We start from the raw sequence: 18,934 nt of genomic DNA on the forward strand, positions 1-18,934 counted from the left end.
CAGATTTTTTCAAAAGTAAAGACTGCACTAAACATTTATCAGATGCACTGTAAGCAGCCTTCCCACCTTCCCATGTCTGCAGCATAGGCCAGATGAGGCCATCATGAGGTTCTCCGGAAGTGGGAGCATCCAAGAAGGCTGCAGAATGCAGGTGACCAGAGAGATGATTTGGTGAATGAAAGAAAGGACACCTCAAAAGTAAGGTAAGTGAAACAAAAACCATTCACCTGACCAATGAGAATATCAATGAATTTCCTCTCCCTCTTGAGAATTTTCAAATGCAATTTCTTATCTCCTTAACTAATGGGAAATGGGGGGCGGGGGGAGCTAAAGAAAATTTTAGCACAGTCCTAGACCAGAGTCTACAATATGTTAGTTTTAAGATGCTGCAAGATTTTGTTGTTGTTTATGACAGGCTATACAGTTTAAGGAAAAGAGCAAGGCATCCGATGAGTTTGATCAGCACTGGACAAGAGCATCAGGCCCTATTTTCCAGGGACATCCCTGATTTAGAGAAGCCGTCCCAGTTTCTGATTTGATCCCTGAATGTCCCACTTTTCCTTAGGATGTCCCTATTTTCATTGGAGAAATGTTGGAGGGTATGGTAGGATGTCCCTATTTCCCTGGAGAAATGTTACAGGGTATGGAGTTATCTGATCCGTCTGAAAACAATCCTGTATAGGGAAGTTTTTAAAAAATGTTTAATGTTTTATTATGTTTTTATATATGTTGGAAGCTGTCCAGAGTGGCTGGGGCAACCCAGTAAGACATGTGGGGTATAAATAGTAAAATTATCATTATGGAATGGGACGTCCCTATTTTCATTGGAGAAATGTTGGAGGATATGGAGCATAAATCTCTCTCTGTGTTGCTGGGCACCTGCAGCCATGGAACAGAATGAGCAAAGGGAGACCCCATCAGGATTCTGCATTCGTAGGATGAATCAAGATTCGGATTGGCAGACCCAGCCTTCCAAGATCCAATGGGGAACAATATTAAATTGCCTAAGGTCAAGACAGTCCATTTCTCCTAGCAATTCCTCAGATATTATAGACTTATTCTGCAGTGGTGAGGAGCATATAAATTATGTGACTATTTTGACAATGTTTCAGTTTCACCCGTTCTCTCTTGTCTGCTTATTCTCTTGCTCATAGCTTTCTAGCATGAAACGCATACGGCACAGGTGTTAATGCAAGACAGGAATCCAAATCCCATTCCAAATCCAGGTCAGAGGTGAAGCGTACAAATCCACAGACAGATTTGAGCAGCTCTAAATGTAATTCAGCACACCAGCAAATGCTCTCAAGGGCTCAGACATCCTGCATTTGTGACTGGACTTGATTGCAGATTTTCACTGCAGGGCAAGAGGCTGCCTGTTCCAATAGCACACAGCCTGTCCACAATAATGCCTAAATGACAGATCAGTCTTGCTTCCCTTGGCCTATTTTGCAGGTCTTCGGTAATGTTCATGTGCTGAGGCCAGTCCATGAAGCAGTGGAAGCAAAATACTGCAAACTGTAAGTATGATCAACAGTAAAGCCATACATAGCATCAACATACATAAGTGGCCACACGTGTTTAAGCTGCAGTTGCAGCTAAAAATTGAAACATTTTATTTGCTTTCCATCCAGATTCTGCTAGGCACATCTTAGACCTTTTTTTTCCACAGTAACCAGCTCTTGATTAATGTAGCACATCCCTGTAATAAATCAACAGACAATTTCCCCATTCTCTAAATGGGGAATGGCAGAGGCTATTTTTTATAGTTATATAATTTTCAAATAAACATGAACGGGAACAGTAACAACCACCCAAACGCACAAGTACATCACATTTAATTTCCACTGGCCAATGTAAACATTTTACTGTACATTTCTTCTTTTTCTACTAAAGGTAAGGTAAAGGGACCCCTGACCATTAGGTCCAGTCGTGGCCGACTCTGGGGTTGCGGCGCTCATCTCACTTTATTGGCCGAGGGAGCCGGTGTACAGCTTCTGGGTCATGTGGCCAGCATGACTAAGCCGCTTCTGGTGAACCAGAGCAGCGCATGAAAACGCTGTTTACCTTCCCGCCGGAGCGGTACCTATTTATCTACTTGCACTTAGACATGCTTTCAAACTGCTAGGTTGGCATGAGTAGGGACCGAGCAACAGGAGCTCACCCCATCACGGGGATTTGAACCGCCAACCTTCTGATCGGCAAGTCCTAGGCTCTGTGGTTTAGCCCACAGCACCACCCGCATCGCTTTTTCTTTTTCCACTACTACCATTTAATTAATTTATATACCGCTTAATTGACGAAGTGGTTTCTAAGCAGTTTTCAAGTGTATAACCAATTACCAAGGACACATAATTAAAATACGCATTAAAACAATTTAATCAAAGCATTAAAATCGCCACCCGCAATTGAAGTGCACAACTAAAAAAGTCCATTAAAAGCACAGCAATAGAAGGCGTTAAAACAGCTATTCAAACTGCAGGTTTGTGTCAGAAGAGATGGGGAATGCTTGGTCAGTATTGCAGAAAGAGTTCAGTTCAGGCTGCGTCTGCTGGCTGCTACAGAATAAGGTCCCTCCAGAAATGTTTCTGCAGTCCCGTATAACTTCTGCATAGGTCCATTTTGACATTTTTCAAAGATGTTTTATTTAACTCTACCTCAATGATGGGAAGCAAGGCGTGTTTCTGGAAGTAATATTCAGATTGACAGCCGTTTATTAACACAGCTTGAGGCCTGTTAGCCAAATGTCAGTGTCTTTGAAAACCAAAGAGGGGAACAAGCTAGTCTTCCGCTGCATTCTTCCTTCTCCTGTGAGCTGCCACGCATGGGGCACCCTGCCAACTCTTCTCCTTTCCTTCCCACATACACAGAGCTATGTGTGGGCATTTCTATGTACATCTTCATTTATCTAATATTTCGGGGAATACCCCCCAATGTTCTTTAATACATGAACAGACTGCTTCTCTTATATTTGATGAATACAGTGGGAGGAATTCAACATTGTGCTATGGCGACTGTTCCATCAGCTTTTGGGCTTGTCTGATAGAACGATTCCCTCCCATGCAGTGTACAGAGACAGGGTGGTTTCTCTAGACACCCCCTCCAGAACCAATTTTGGGAGCATGGGAGGCATGCTGGGAGAGGAGAGAGGTGAAATCACCATTTCTCAAGTGGATGTCCTTGTCCAGGGCACCTGCTGACAGGACTCATTAGTTTAATCCCACCCAGAACTTCCCATAGAATACTAGTGATTTTTTTTTTTAAAGCAAAAACCCTGAGAATGTTTTCTGCTATTGCATCCTCTTACTAAGTCAGATCATTGGCCTAGCTGGTTCAGTACAGTGGCACGTCTGGTTATGTACTTACCTCGTTCCGGAGGTCCGTTCTTAACCTGAAGCACCACTTTAGCTAATGGGGCCTCCCGCCACCGCTGCACGATTTCTGTTCTCATCCTGAAGCAAAGTTCTTAACCCAAGGTACTGTTTCTGGGTTAGCGGAGTCTGTAACCTGAAGCGTATGTAACCCGAGGTACCACTGTATCACCTACTCTGGCTGGCAGCACAACTCTGAGGCCAGGCTGGCCCATGACATTTTGCTTCGTGAGGTGGAGCAGAAAATACACATGCACACACCAACGCCACGGTGCATAGTAGCAGGTGCAACTGCACTGGTGGCCAGTTCATCTCTGGGCCCAACCAAAATTGTTCACTTTAATGATTTAAGCCCTAAGTGGTCTAGGCCCCAAATATCTCTGTGCCTGCTGCCCTTATCAGGAGTTGTGCAGAGGGGGCTCTGTTGGTTATTCCACCATCCTCAGTGAGCAGCCCACGAGAGGGCTTCGTCTGTGGCAGCTCTAAATTGTGGAACTCCCTCCCCGCAGAGATAGTACCTGCTGCACCTTCATTGTACAGCTTTTGTCATATGCTGAGGATGCATACCTCTTGACCCTGGCCTTTGCCAATTAAGGTGTTTTGTTTTGGGGAAAGCACCTCTTGCTCTGAGTTTCTACTGTGCTGTTCCATTTGGAACAGCTTAACTTGTTTTAGATTTGTACATTGTTGAAATGCAAGCGGGACTCAGTGGTGAAGGTCAGGTAAGAAATCATATTCTCACGCGCGCACACAAATCTGCTCCCTCAGGTCACTTGTTCATTTCTGTGCACTCACTCAGTTCTGCACGTCCGTTGCTGTTTCATCTGTTTACTGGGCTGCCTCCAGACTTTGAGGAATCCAGAGTTTCCTTAAAGTTAAATATTTATGTTAAACTGAACCTGAGCTAGAAAAGGAAGGAAGTCACAAGGTCAACACTGAAATTGCAATAAATGTGTCTCAAGTATAGTAATTATGGTCTTTTAATGGTTATTAACTAGCAAAATAGATTTTGCTCAAGCAACCTCCAGTCCTGGGGGCACAAATATTGAGAGGTGAGGAGTTTGAAGAACTTTATTTTATTTTCCCCATTGATAAACTAAAGGTGGTAATAAGACATTTTAAACATAGTTTCTAGGAGCATGCCGGAGGGCATTTTTCAAAAGTAATAATAAAAATCTAAGTTTGCTGTGGAAAAATTCTATGTGGAAATATGAATTTGAAATCTCAGAAATTATACTCACACAACCACAGAACCTGCTCCCCCCACATACTTATATACATACAACCGCACCAAATGTGGTTTGTATTAAATCTGTAAGTCAAACCCTAGACCATATTGCCCTCTTATCCATTTCACTGGAGAAGGTATCTGTATTTTATTTCTGTTACTCTCAAAATCAATTGATAACATTACAGAACAACAACATAGGAATTGGGAGCAGCAGTATAAAGCCATGGCGCCCTTCTTTAATAATAAATGTTGGGGATTGGATCTCCTTAAATACTTCTTAGAGTCTCTGCCTGTCCTACTGAAGCTAAATCCACCATTTCCCTGTGTTAATTTCTGCCTTATCATTGAGCTTTCGCAAGCAGTAAAAGCCACTTCCAGAAATATAGGAGAATACAGTGCAAGTTTAGCACTCATTGCCATGTTATTTGCTTCCGGAAAAAAATCCATTTGCATATAACACAGAAATGAGCGCTATATTCTGCTATATTTCTGGAAGTGACTTTTACAGCATGCAAAAGCTTAGTGATAATGCGCAGAAATTAAGAGTTTTGAAAACGTCAGGAAACTGGAACAAACTGCATAGAATGCAGCCTTGAGCTGGCCAGTCATGCTCTAACATATCCCAATGCACATGTTCACAGCAAGGAAAGAAAATATTCACACATATTTTGCTGGCTATTGAAATCCTTCTCCTAGGAGCTAGCTGTCAGCGTGATTATATGTAACAGCACTTCCCTGTATCTGACCTTTCATTTATCCAAATATTTTTTTGATGTGCCCCAAGACATTTGAAAAAATGAACTTCTATTATAATTTAAATCCACCGGCAGAGGTAAATTGGATCATTTATCTTGTTAACCTTGGAGAAGGCAGCTGCCATGTTATTTAAAGAACCACTCATTTAAAATCAGTCTTTCTTGGCCCTGATCTGATTTGTTATCTGCTTACATTTGAGGCTGGACTTGAGGGAAGTGGGGTTATGGGTTACTCTCAGTGGGACCTGCACCATAATATTGGAATATCCAGTCTCTCTATTCCATTTTCTTGTCCTCCCCACTCAGTCCCACTTTCCCATTTTTTCAGTGGCCACTGAGGACTCTCAGCCTTTGTTGGTCTGTTTTGGGTTCCACCCACCCCTCATTGCCTTAGGGTTCCCTCTTTCTCTCTCTCTCTTTTTTTTTTTTGTACTTATACAAATGTCAGGGCTCTCTCAAGTCTTTATCCCTCACTTGTACATGGGTTTTGTTTCATAGACAATGGCGCCCCCCCCCAAAAAAAATACAAAGTTGATGATCCACATGATCCAACGTCTTACTGAAGTGGAGCCATTCCAGAATCTCTGGTGGCTTATTGACCCTTGTGATGCTTTATTTCTCATGCACTTCAGAATGCTTGTTTTTTGCACAGGACATCATGTTGCTAATGGACTGGTGTCAGAAGGATCTGGAGGTGGGAAAGCTGAGGAGTGGCATAAGGAAGCCATACGCTTCACCAAGCCATGCTTCTTGCCAACAACCTGGGGAATGGCTTCAATTTTATGACAAAACTAGAGGCATGTGCTTGAGATGCCCCCAGTGAGCTGAGGGCTTACAGGAAAAGGTATGATATGTGGGACAAAGAATTGGGTGCAAGCACACAGTCTGGAAGTACTCTTGGGTCCAGTTCTGTCACTGGAGGTCCAAGTGTTGTCAGTAGCTGAAAGTGCCGACTTCCAGATCCAATGTCAGCTAGATGGGTGGCTCCATTTTTGGGATAACCCAATTTCCCCCCTAACCATCAGCACATCTTGGGGTCCTGAATTCTTCAAGTCAGTTCCACATTGTGGAAAGAAATGCATTCTCAACCCTTTCCCCGTCATCTTCACTGGATGATCTGAGTTTTAGTACAGAGGGATAAAAACAACAGTCATAATTCTGTAAACCTTGATCATGTTCCCACTTAGTCATCCTTCTTTTCAACTAAAAAGCCTCAAACACTTTAGCCTTGCCTTGTAAGGGAGGTGCTCCAACCCTTTGATCACATTGATTTCCCTTTCCAGTTCTATGGCATCCATTTTTTCTTTTTCTTTTTGCAACAACTTTAGGACTCTGGTGCCAAACAGTTTTGACCTTTTGATTAAAAAGTAAATCAAGATGTTTGTGCACTGAGTCTAATTGAGAACATGCAACTTTTTGCGGGGGGGGGGGGAGAGAATCAATTTTTATTTACTCCTAACAGAGCCTGACTATTCGCTGTTAAAAGCTTACATTGTTCCATCTCATTCCTACAGAAACAAACTCACTGACAGTGGAGGCTGCATTGTCGCTCCCTCATTATCAGATGGAATCAAATGGTCATTATGGAGCCAGAACAAATGTGGTCTAAGTGCAGCACGAAATAGCCCTCCAGTTCCCAAAATAAATGTGTTTACATAACATGCGCAATCTCCCAATCTTTGCCTCAGGCCCTTTTAGCAGAATAGCTCATTACCACTCACAAAACTGTGTGCTAAGTGGAGATAAAAAGGCTAGGTTTGTTAACAATGTATTTGGTTTCCAATAATGCTTAGTTGGTTAATCACGTGCATCCACGGGGAAGTTACAGCTGGGCAATGGGATGCAAAGGAAGTAGGGGTTGTGTTCTCTCCTTGTTTGGTGATAGGGAGAACATTATTTCCCTGGATATTTCACTCGAGACAAGAGGCTTACTGATGATGGCACTGCCACGTGGGAGGGATAATAGGATCTCCTGATAAATCTCGAATATTTCTTGGACTGATCCACCAGCTGGAGCTATCATTGATTTGAGAAAGCTGCCTCAAATTTGTCTAGTGGTGAAAAGCTAGAAAGGTTCCCTCTTCCAGATGACTCTACTACCAAAGCGAACACCCCCACCCCAAAAACACAAACCCATAGCTACATGCTTATTTATTTAAGACATTTCTGGTCTGCCATCTTTCCATTTTAAAAGCCCTCAAGGCACCAATAAAAAGCAGTATAAAATATTGAAAGAAATGTAATGAATACAGTTACAGCAGAGGGCAGAATTCAGCGTAGTGCTAAGTGGAGTATTTGTGTGGGGAACAAGGTCCGCTTGTGCAACAGGACTTCTCCTCCTCTTCTCACGCCACATGTACTCACTAAACCTGTTGTGGTGGTTTCCCCAAACCCACCAGAGCAAATTTAGGGGCATATGTGGGGAAGAGAGACAGGAAGTCCCAGTTATGTGAGTGGACCTCATTCCACTCACACCACAACTTAGTTTAATCCCACTCAGACATCTTAAAGGTAAAGGTAAAGGGACCCCTGACCATTAGGTCCAGTTGTGACCGACTCTGGGGTTGCGGCGCTCATCTCGCTTTATTGGCTGAGGGAGCCGGCGTTTGTCCGCAGACAGCTTCCGGGTCATGTGGCCAGCATGACTAAGCTGCTTCTGGCGAACCAGAGCAGCGCACGGATACACCGTTTACCTTCCCACCAGAGTGGTACCTATTTATCTACTTGCACTTTGACGTGCTTTCGAACTGCTAGGTTGGCAGGAGCTGGGACCGAGCAACGGGAGCTCACCCCGCCGCGGGGATTCGAACCGCCAACCTTCTGATCGGCAAGTCCTAGGCTCTGTGGTTTAACCCACAGCGCCACCCGCGTCCCTCTTACACACCTTTGAAAACTCATATAAATAGGACATACCTAGCCTGATAGTAATAATGGGACTTGGTGAATATGTCTTAGGAGGATTCCATAGTCGGTGCCTTCCCCAATATGGTGCCTTTCAGATGTTGTTAGACTACAGTTCCCATCATCCCTGACCATTGGCCATGCTGGCTGGGGCAGATGGGAGTTGTAGTTCAATGACATCTGGCAAACACCAGGTTTCTAGGGTAGACAGTATGGTATACTCCATTTGTTGTTGGACAACAACTCTAAGCAGCCCCAGCCAGCAGTACCTGGGATCATGGGATTGTCATCCAACAACAGCACTTTTTCTACACTTACTGTAGGTCCTCTCTCTATTACTACCTGCCTAACTTCCAAATATTAGGACACCGGATGCAGATCCTTTGATAAACGTTTCAGCTGACAGGTAACTCAGGTAAGTGGCTGCTTAGATACCCAATGACAAGGGCTTAAAGTATATCCAAAAGAGTCAAACACACCAAGATTGGACCAAGATTGGACATACTCTATTCAAATCTCTTCCATACAGTTTCTGAGCATCATGCTGGGGTTAACCTATCTGTCTTCCTATCTTCTGTAGATACACCTCTCCTAAGATCATAAGTGATGCTGAAGGCTTAAGTGGCAGCCCTGTAATTTGGGCTGTAGGGGTTCACCAGCACAGCACTTCCCTACCCACTCAGTAGCCAAACTTGGTTGTGGGTGGAGTGAGCCAATCTGTGAAGAGTTCAACACATATGGATCCATTGTAGGAAGGTTTGCTGCATTACACACAAAAATGAGCTCTTTGTTAAAACGTACGCTGTTGGAGGCAAGCACTGGAAAATTATATGTGCCAGGAAACTGGGAAGGCTTCCAAGAGCCAGTATGCAGGCAGGAATATGCACAGCTGTTAAATGTGGCATCCAGATAAGGGCTGATGGGGACCCTATATTCTTTTTTTTAACAAAACATTTTTATTAGTTTTACATAAAGTTGTACACAAGAAATATAACCATTCCAAAAATAAAAAGAGGTTCTTTCAGACCTTTAGACCTCCTTCCCTCCCTCCATGGGTTCCATTTCTAAATTTTATTCCTGCATCTTTTACTGTACTCCATCTATTATATAATCATGGTAACCTAAGTTCATGTTACTTTGCAGGTGTCATTGTATTCCTGCCAATGATTTCAACTGTTTACAGTGGTCTTTCAAATATATTTTAAAAATTATTCCAGTCTTTTAAAAATACTTGGTCTTCCTGGCTTCTGATCTTTCCCGTCAGTCTTGCCATTTCCCCAAATTCCATTAACTTGGTCTGCCACTCTTCTCTGGTCGGTTCTTCTCCTTCTTTCCAACTCTTGCTGTCGTCGCATACATAAACAGTCTTTTATTTTATTTTGGTAGTTCCTCACCCATGATGCTTAGCAAAAAAAACCCCACCTCTGGTTTTTTAACAAAAGTTATCTTAAACATTTTCTTCAACTCGTTATATATCATTTCCCAGAAAGCATGACCACCACATATGACAAAAAGTACCCTTTTTCTCTTTACATTTCCAGCACACATTCAAACTGGTTCTATACATTTTTGCAATTTTGCTAGGTGTCAAATACCAACGGTACATAATTTTCATATTATTTTCTTTTAACAAACAGCAGGCTGTAAACGTCAAATCCTCTTTTCACAACTTTTCCCATGATGCAAACTGTATATTATAGCCAAAGTCTCTTGCCCAGTATATCATTACTGATTTAACTAATGGAGACCCTATATTCATATGAGTCAACAATATAGAAGCAGGGGTACCTACTCCACTGTAAAGAAAAATCATAGAATCATAGAAGTGTAGAGTTGGAAGGGACCCCAAGGCTCATCTAATCCAACTTCTTGCAATGCAGGAAATCAAGTGTCCCAACTTATGCAGTTGCAGATTCTGCTAATGACAGATCCCTCAATCACAGAGCTTAGATGGAATGGCCAAATTTTGCCACCCTCTTTACAGGCTGCAGACAATGTCTCCTACTAACTGGGCAAGTTTTCAGAAGGCTCTGTTGCACTTATTGGCAAGAGTGATTCCACTGCCCACTATATGACACCAGGAAGCATTGCCCTCACTCTGAGTTGGCTTCGTGATAACGTCCCATAGCCATGAAAGTTCGTGATGCAATGATGTCTGAAGACGAATCAAGAGGACAATGCAGTGAGGATCATGATCACTGATGCCAGGATTACCAGCAGGCAGTGGAAAGGTGTTTGTTTGTTTGTTTGTTTGTGGTAAGAAAAGGGGTGGCTTTCATGAAACCTCCCCAGAGCCAAAATCAGCCAAATATCAAGAGAAAAAAGTTCATTTAGGGGTTTGGAATCTAAGTTTTATGAGGATTTTCACCAGCTACAAGTACAGTATAACTGCCACATGGAGTTGCCACTAGATCCTGCATGTAGTGAAGTATTTGAGGTTAGTTTGGAGAAACCTCATGCAGAAGTTGGAAGTTCCTGCTTGGGCATATTTTTGGAGGAATACTGAGAACTATTTTTTTAAAGAAGTTCATACGAGGTTAACAAATCATCAGAGGCGATTTTTATACATTCCTAATAAGTATGTTTTTTGCTGTTGTTCAGATACTGTGTTGTCTGAATATTTGCTCTTTAAAAAACAGTTCCCAGTTGGTATATGTACTGGATCTGAATTGATTTTAAATATTGTTGTTACACACACACACACACACACACACACACACGCAAAATTGTTCTGTTTTCATGAGGATGCCTCATGAGAAGCATTCCATAAATGAAATAATAATAATGCAGGAGTAGTTGAGATGTTGACACATGGAAGATAGCATCCTATGTGAACAAAACAGGAGTTGAAGCTTATGAAGGAAGGGTTACACTGAAAGAGCTGCTCTTGCAAACCTGGCTTTAGTAAAATCATCTATGGAAGACATTCTATGCTTTTAATAAAGGAAAATGGAAGTTTCATGCACATGAGGTTCTTAGACAGCATGGCACAAAATAGCAATAAAAACAAAAATCCTGAGAGAAACTGGTTTTAGTTGGCGAGAGTCCTTGTAATTACAGGCAGTGAAGATTTTTCACTTTAAAGACTTGAGTTCAACGGCATTCTGGAAGCATCTACAGCAATTTTTATCCAAAAATGATTTAACTTCCCCAGTTAGTGATGTGTACAAATAGCACACACTATTAAACCGCACTCATGCAATGTAAGAATTCCCTCATTCCTGTCTTCCCCTTTCAAAAATTTTTTCAAACCTTTTTTTTCTTTCCAGAGCTAAAAGAAACTAGTCAAGACTGCAGTTGGATGTAGTGCCAAAAAGGAATGGAAAGAGGGGGGAAAGAACCTTAAAATCAGCAGTTGGTTTGAATTACCAAGCGCTTTGTTTAGATGCTTAGTGCCATCACAAATATTGTTTCCAACCATGGTGATGGAACTTTTTTTCCTTCCAAAGAGGCATTTTTACAAGATAGTTCTAAATTAGCTTTTCTATCACTCCAGATCAGGGATCGCCAAAGTGGCGCTGGTGGGCACAATCATGCCCTTGCCAGTGCCCAAGAAGCCTCTGAGGCCTCCTCCTTGCTCTCCCCTCATTCATGAGCTGGGGAGGGTGTTTGCCATTTTCTCTCTTGAAAATTACTTGAAGGAGCAAGTGACGCTTTCTCCCAGTTCCTCTTTCAGGTTGATGTGCTCTTTAAGTCTCAGATTAATTCTACTGCATTCAGCAAGCAAATTATGCACACTTTCTATTTTCTGTTGCTCTGTGGGGGTAACTGATCCACGGGAGCTGGGAGAGAATAACTAAAGAAATAACAAAATCCCAAGTGTGTCCATTGCTGCCTCTGCTCCAAATACTTTGGCCTTCAGCTCCCATTAACCCTGGTCATTGACCCTGCTAGTTGGGGGGCTGATGGGATTTGTAGTATGAAACATATTGAGGACATTTGGTCGAGCAAAGCTGTTCTAAGTGTTTTAGCAACCAGTATTGGTTATGATTACACTTAGGTAAGGTATGATGAAGAAGAAGAAGAAGAAGAAGAAGAAGAAGAAGAAGAAGAAGAAGTTCCATTGCTTTTAGTGGGAGAGAATTCAACCCTAGATCGTCTTGAAAAGGTTAAAGAGAGGTTGGAAAAGACGCTTTGTTTCTCAAGTGAGCACTTCCTGGTTCATCCACTGCTTCTCAAAGGCAAATTTGCTTATCTTGGAAGGAGAAAAAGGGAACTGGCAGGGAGACTATCAACATGGATGGGGTCAAAATTCATTTGAGGCCAGACCCAAATTCAAAAGGGTCAAGGTCTAGCCAAAAATGTAATGAGTTTTTTTCTGTAAAATGTATTTTGAATTCCTCCAAATTAAAATTCACTTCTCTCTCACGCTCACCCCTCTCCAGTAACTAGAGAAAAACTGAAGGTATGCTGAGCTTTGCCATTAACATCATTCAGTCTGTGATTGGACCCATAAGCTCTAAATGCCTCTATCTACCAGTCCCAATTTCTCAGGACTTGTCCCTGGAAAATCACATTACTTGTTTTTCATTTTGCACAGCTGGAATTCCTTTTGGGATTGTTAAGAGTTAGTTTACTCGAACTCGCCTTCTTAGGTTTCAGCCCCACTGCCAGATATGTAGAAATTACACATCTCACCTAGAGGTGGGGTTGAAGGGTAGATGCATGCTGCCTCCGCTGCACATTCATGTGCGCCAGGGATGGAGCACCTGTGGCCTTCCAGATGTTGCTGGACTACAAGTCCCATGATCCCTGTTACTGACCAGGCATCATGGGACTTAGATTCCAAGAACATCTAGAGGGCCACATGTTGCCCAATCTCGTGGCAACATGACCAATGTCTATTAGAAGAGCTAACTGCAGGAGCTGTTATAGGAGGACCAGTGTGATTTTCCAGGTATACTGGAAAAGGAATTCCACATCTTCAGCAAAGAGCAAGTTAATTCCAGAGAAAACACACATAGCAACTAGAAAAGGGTCTTCAGTGATATGTTATAAAGAACAGCAGTGCATGGTATAAGAACTGCAGTACAATCATCTCTGTATATGCCTATTAAATTGAGTTTATGCTTAAAGAGACAGGTAAGTGGGTATAGGATTGCAACCACATTTTCATCCGTGAAAAGTTGGAAGGTTTGTGCTCATTTTTAATACTCCAGTGTCTTCATTCATGCTTTTAAAAATCCTTCCATAATTCATGTACTTGAGATGGAACACTCTGTTACCAAAAATACCTTCCCTGGGACCATCATCCTATTGACTCTCCCATCTCCTTCCCCTCCCTTTCAGTTTTACCTTCTCCTCTGTAGGCTCAAGACCAGAAGGCAGCATATTACTGCCTCCTCTAAATCCTCGCTGTAAATCTCCCTGCCCATCAAGCCACTCAGCAAAACCCGGGAGCAGTGCAGGCAGCAAATCTCCTCCAATCAGTGTAATGCCTGGTGATCTCAGCCCACTAATGCAAAATTAAACCAGCAGAGTCACCAGGCATTCCTACATACGCTTCTAAATGGGTTCCCTCTCTGGAGAACATGTCAGCATGATTAGTACTCTCTTCAGGACGCAATTTGCTAAAAACAAATCCTCTGCGAGCGAGCACTAAAGCCCATTGCTGTCTGCAGTTGTTTAAATAAAATGCAGGCAGAGAATGAGGCACAAGGGTTCCTCTAAGTGCTTTAATAATGTCAAGTAGAGCATATCATTAAGCACAAAGAGGACATGGTGCATTTTCTTTTCTCATTACCCAGTGGCATTTTCCAGAGTTCTTGTATGCAACAGTTAGGTGAGAGTTTCTCATTCTTGTTGGCCATGGATTGTGATTGCCCGCTAAAGTTCTCTAACTTCTAAATGTCACAAGTACACTGTTGCACTGCTCACTTCTCATTGAGAAGGAAGACCTGCTCTTATCTGGGAAGGGGTGAGGACAATGCAGAAAGCTGGCCTTAGGGAAGCCAGGTCAGTGCTAGGAGTGGATAACATGAAAGACTTCCGGGGTGGCGCCATCGGCAATGGCGGACCCCCTCTGATCTGGAGGGACCAGCTCCACGGGAAACGGGTCTTTTCCGCTACGGCGAAGCGGGGACCCTTTCAAAAATCACAGGCGGATGAAGCCTGTGACCTTGGGACTCGGCGGGCACCTTTAGTGCCCCCCCAACCCGCAAAGGAACCCACTAATGGGCTCCGGAACGAAGAGGGGGAAGTGGCGCGGTGCTGAGAGTCAACTGCTTCTTCCGTGGAGCGAAGCTGCACAGCCGTTGCCGGAGAGCACTGCCTTTTTCCTGGGGCAATTTGGCTTTTAAAACAATCACCCGTGAGTACTTAAATTTTGGACAATTGGACTCTAAATAAGGATTTGCGAGTAGAAAGGAAAATTGGACTTAAAAGTTTATTTCAATTTGGCACTGAAACGGGAAGGTCTAAACAGGAAGTCAGGAGTGTGCCCTGACAGAACAGATGAGGGAAGAGGATGTTGCTGAATCTTGGGCGCCAGAGATGGAGGGAGCTGTGGCCCAGCAGGAACATGAGTTCTTGGATTTGACAAATGAACTTGGAAAAAGCCAGATTTGGAAAGATAAAGTTTGGTTTGGTTTGGAAATGGGGGGGGGGGTTGGATAGACCCCCCTATGCAGGGATGTTTGGACTTTTCAAGTCTGGCAATGGGCCGTGAGATGTTTGGGGTTGTGGGGGCTCTTAATTTTGGAGGGATTTTGAAACATGTTCTCAAATACCACATGGAGTTTAGTGTGGACTATGGAAAAGGGGCTGATTTGTCGAGAAGGGTCAAAAACATTGTCAAGCTGGAGTTCCCACGAGTGAAAGGAGCAGGAGACAAAGGAAAATACAGCTATAAATATGAAGAAGAGCCGCGGAAGGGACATGGAAGGGACTTAAGGGCTTCGGACATAAGATTACCAGGTTAATGCGCTAGATTGATGGGATAGAAAGGACTGACAAAACCCGGGACCAGGAGGAAGAGACGCTGGATGAAGATTGGATTGTTTTTTTGTTTTTTTATTAGGACTGTTCTATAAAATTGATGAATGTTAGAAAAATGTTGGAACGAAATTATTTGGCTTTAGCAAAAATGTTTAAAGAATTATGTAAGAATATTATGGTTATGAGAAATTGGTAAAAATAAGATCTAAGTTTTAAGCTTTAAGGTTTTCTATAGTAAGATAAGATTAAAATAGATTAAGGTAATGTAATGACAGAATATTATGAAATATGGAAAGGATTTGCTGCGACAATTAACAACTAGGATACAAAAAAAAGGGAGGAGGAGGAGGTCAAAGAAAGAAGGTAATGACAGTTAAGGATTTAAGAATGTTGGGTTTGTTTTTAAATGTTTGTGGTATATTTTTGTCTTTTGATCGTGTTGTGCTATTTTTTGATTTTGATTTCTATTAATTTGTATTGTTTGATTGTGGTTTGTTTTTTCTTTGTTTTTTCTCTCACTTTTTCTTTTTTGTTTTCTTTTGTAATTCTAAAATTTTCAATAAATATCATTAAAAAAAAAATAGAAATGACAAAAAAAAAATGGAAAAAAAATGAAAGAAGAGTCAGGTGAGCATAGCATCATCTGCTTAATTCCCAGATGGTACCATATAGACTGATGAAGAGCAATAGTCATAGAACCCCTTATCCCCCCTTCAAAAGTGTCCAGGTTCCCCAGTCATCTAACCAAGCTCACCTGTTCGCATATTAAGCACCTTGACATTTGTGGGATGGGTTTTAATTGGTAGGAAAGGCTATATTAATTGCCGTTTATTGCTATAGGTGCCCATTTGGGTGGATGGAACAGAGTTTCAAAATCCCATCCCTGGCAACAAAATTAAAAGCATAGGAATTAGGCTGCAAAACCTTGTGTTGACTAAGGCCAGCTATGAAGTAAGGTAAAGGTAAAGGACCCCTGGATGGTTAAGTCCAGTCAAAGGCGACTATGGGTTCTGGAGCTCATCTTGCTTTCAGGCTGAGGGAGCCAGTGTTTGTCAACAGACAGCTTTCTGGCCACATGACCCAGAAAGCTGTCTGTTGTGCAACAGAACACCATGATGGAAGCCAGAGTGCATGGAAATGCCATTTACCTTCCCGCCATAGCGGTATCTATTTATCTACTTGCACTAGTGTGCTTTCGAACTGCTAGGTTGGCAGAAGCTGGGAGCAATGGAAATTCACCCTTTTGTGCAGATTTGAACCACCGACCTTCCGGTCGGTAAGACCAATAGGCTCAGTAGTTTAGACCACGGCAAGTAAGCTGGCTTCTCCCTTCTTACCCTGCCTAGCAAAGCATCAGGCAACAATCTGAGAAATAAGATCAAAAATAAGATTTACTTAGAATCATTCATTGGTTCACAGCAACAGCAGCAGTAAAAACTATGCAGGCAAAATACTTATATTTAGAGTATAACCAGCTTTAGGTATGGTTTGGGAAGAGTTCTGGAAGGTCACATTTAACAACAACAACAACAACAACTACAACTACAACAACGGGAGGTTCTCCACCCCTGCTGGACTATGTGATCTGTTTCCATCTATGATTCCGTGGTTAATGTTGTGAGAGTTTTACAGCCAAACATAACCAATGCATATTCTTGCGAGTTAGCATGAGAAGGGGCTAACACCACAGAGCTGTTTTGCTGCTAGGCAGAGAGGAAGGAACACGCAGTATTTCCTGTTTTCCCCTCCCTCTCTCTCTTTGTTTGACCAGTGATGGATGCAGACATGCCTCTGCTTACTCCAACTTTAGTCACATGCCAGATTTGTATCTGCTTATTCCTTTGTGCAGAGACTAACTTCTTTGTTTTATGTATCACATTGGAGGATGAGCAGGTGAATGATGAGCTGGCGTCTTGTCACTTTCTCTTCTAAATTTGTCATGTGGTAAATTATTCTTGCGTCCTGCACAAAAATTATTCTTGTTGACCTGCTTTTTTACTTTATTAACTAGCCAGCACATTTCATGGCTTGAAACCTTCTTCTCCTTGGTACCCAACACGGCTAGGGATGATGAAAGAGGACGACAGATCTTCTATTACAATACCAATGAAAACTTCATTATGGAAATTGACCAGTGGTTAAGGGAAGGGGTCTTAACCCCTTTCATCAACCACATAGTGATTTCCTCCCACCTGATAGGGTAATCCCTATAATATCCATTGCTATAGCTTCAGCCTTTGTGACTCATGCCTTATCTTACACATTTAAAAATAAAATAAAATGGGAGATGTGTAGACAAGTCAAACATGGCAAACTGAGTTCCTTAGCAAAGGCTGTGATAACATTAAATAAATCAACCACCTGAACAGTTGGCTGCCTTCCCCTTTTTGTTAAGATAATTCATCATCAACTTTCACAGCCATCTGCCTTATCGGTCCTGGATACTAACCACATTTTTCTGCAGGGTGTGTATTTTACATTTCCACAGTCTGGCATGAATGTTTCATTACTGAAATGGGTCACAATTACAGCTGAATTTTTAAACTGGATACGTGAGAGTATACAGACAGCTTGGACAAAATCATTTCATTCCTCCTTGTCTCCATGCATCTTGCATACAGCCAGCTATTCTCCTACAGCAAAGGAATAATTAATTTCTAGGAACCACATCTGCTCAGATTTTCCAGGGCTGGAGTAACCGCTATAGGAAGTATGCTATCACACAGGGACCCTGCTATGACTGTGAACACTTAGGACAGCTCAGTGTGCCCATTCTGCACATTGTCTCGGCAGGGCGGTACATGCCCTGGTTATCTCCCGCTTGGACTACTGCAATGCACTCTATGTGGGGCTAACTTTGAAGGTGACTTGGAAACTACAACTAATCCAGAATGCAACAGCTAGACTGGTGACTGGGAGTGGCCACTGGGAACACATAACACAGGTCCTAAAAGAACTACATTGGCTCCCAGTACGTTTCTGAGCACACATCCAAGTATTGGTGTTGACCTTTAAAGTGCTAAACAGCCTCGTCCCTGTATACCTGAAGGAGCATCTATACCCCCATTGTTCAGCCTGGACATTGAGATCCAGCTCCGAGGGCCTTCTGGCAGTTCCCTCATTGCGACAGGTGAGGTTACAGGGAACCAGCCTGGGGCCTTTTAGGTAGACACATGCCATCCTAGCAGATGTCAAACAGCTAAACAGCTATGTGATTTTCACCCACCAAAGGCAGTTTGCAAAAGGGCCTTCTCAGACCTGGAGCAGCATAAAGACCTGGAGATGACATAAAAGTAGCCAAGAAGGCTGAAACCCACTTTCGTTAGTTGTAATTGGCAGAAGTTTGAATATATACAGACCCTCCAAGTGTCCCTATTTTCCAGGGACATACATGATTTAGAGAAGCCATCCCAGTCTCTTGTTTGAGCCTAGAATGTCCTGTTTTTCCTTAGGATGTCCCTATTTTTGCTGGAGAAATGTTGGAGGGTATGGAGTTATCCAACCCCCAAGCCATCTGAATACAATCCTGTGTAGGGAGGGTTTTTAAAAAAATGTTTAATGTTTTATTATGTTTTTATATACAGTGGTACCTCGGGTTACATATGCTTCAGGTTACATATGCTTCAGGTTACAGATGCCGCTAACCCAGAAATATTACCTCAGGTTAAGAACTTTGCTTCAGGATGAGAACAGAAATCGTGCAGCTGTGGTGCAGCGGCAGCGGGAGGCCCCATTAGCTAAAG

At 42.6% G+C, this 18,934-nt stretch overlaps 1 long non-coding RNA gene across 1 annotated transcript in view; it reads left to right on the top strand.

The window, feature by feature from the left end:
• LOC308458471 overlaps nucleotides 1-18,934 on the top strand; it is an 84,397-nt gene that overhangs the window by 50,993 nt on the left and 14,470 nt on the right. The window contains exons 3-4 of the long non-coding RNA XR_013977451.1: nucleotides 4-203; nucleotides 1,453-2,005. This is a non-coding gene — a long non-coding RNA (uncharacterized lncRNA). Of the gene's footprint in view, nucleotides 1-3; nucleotides 204-1,452 lie in introns of the transcript that reaches the window.

This window comes from Podarcis pityusensis (assembly GCF_964106645.2).
Source record: "Podarcis pityusensis genome assembly, chromosome: 11".
Taxonomy (NCBI): Eukaryota; Metazoa; Chordata; class Lepidosauria; order Squamata; family Lacertidae; genus Podarcis; species Podarcis pityusensis.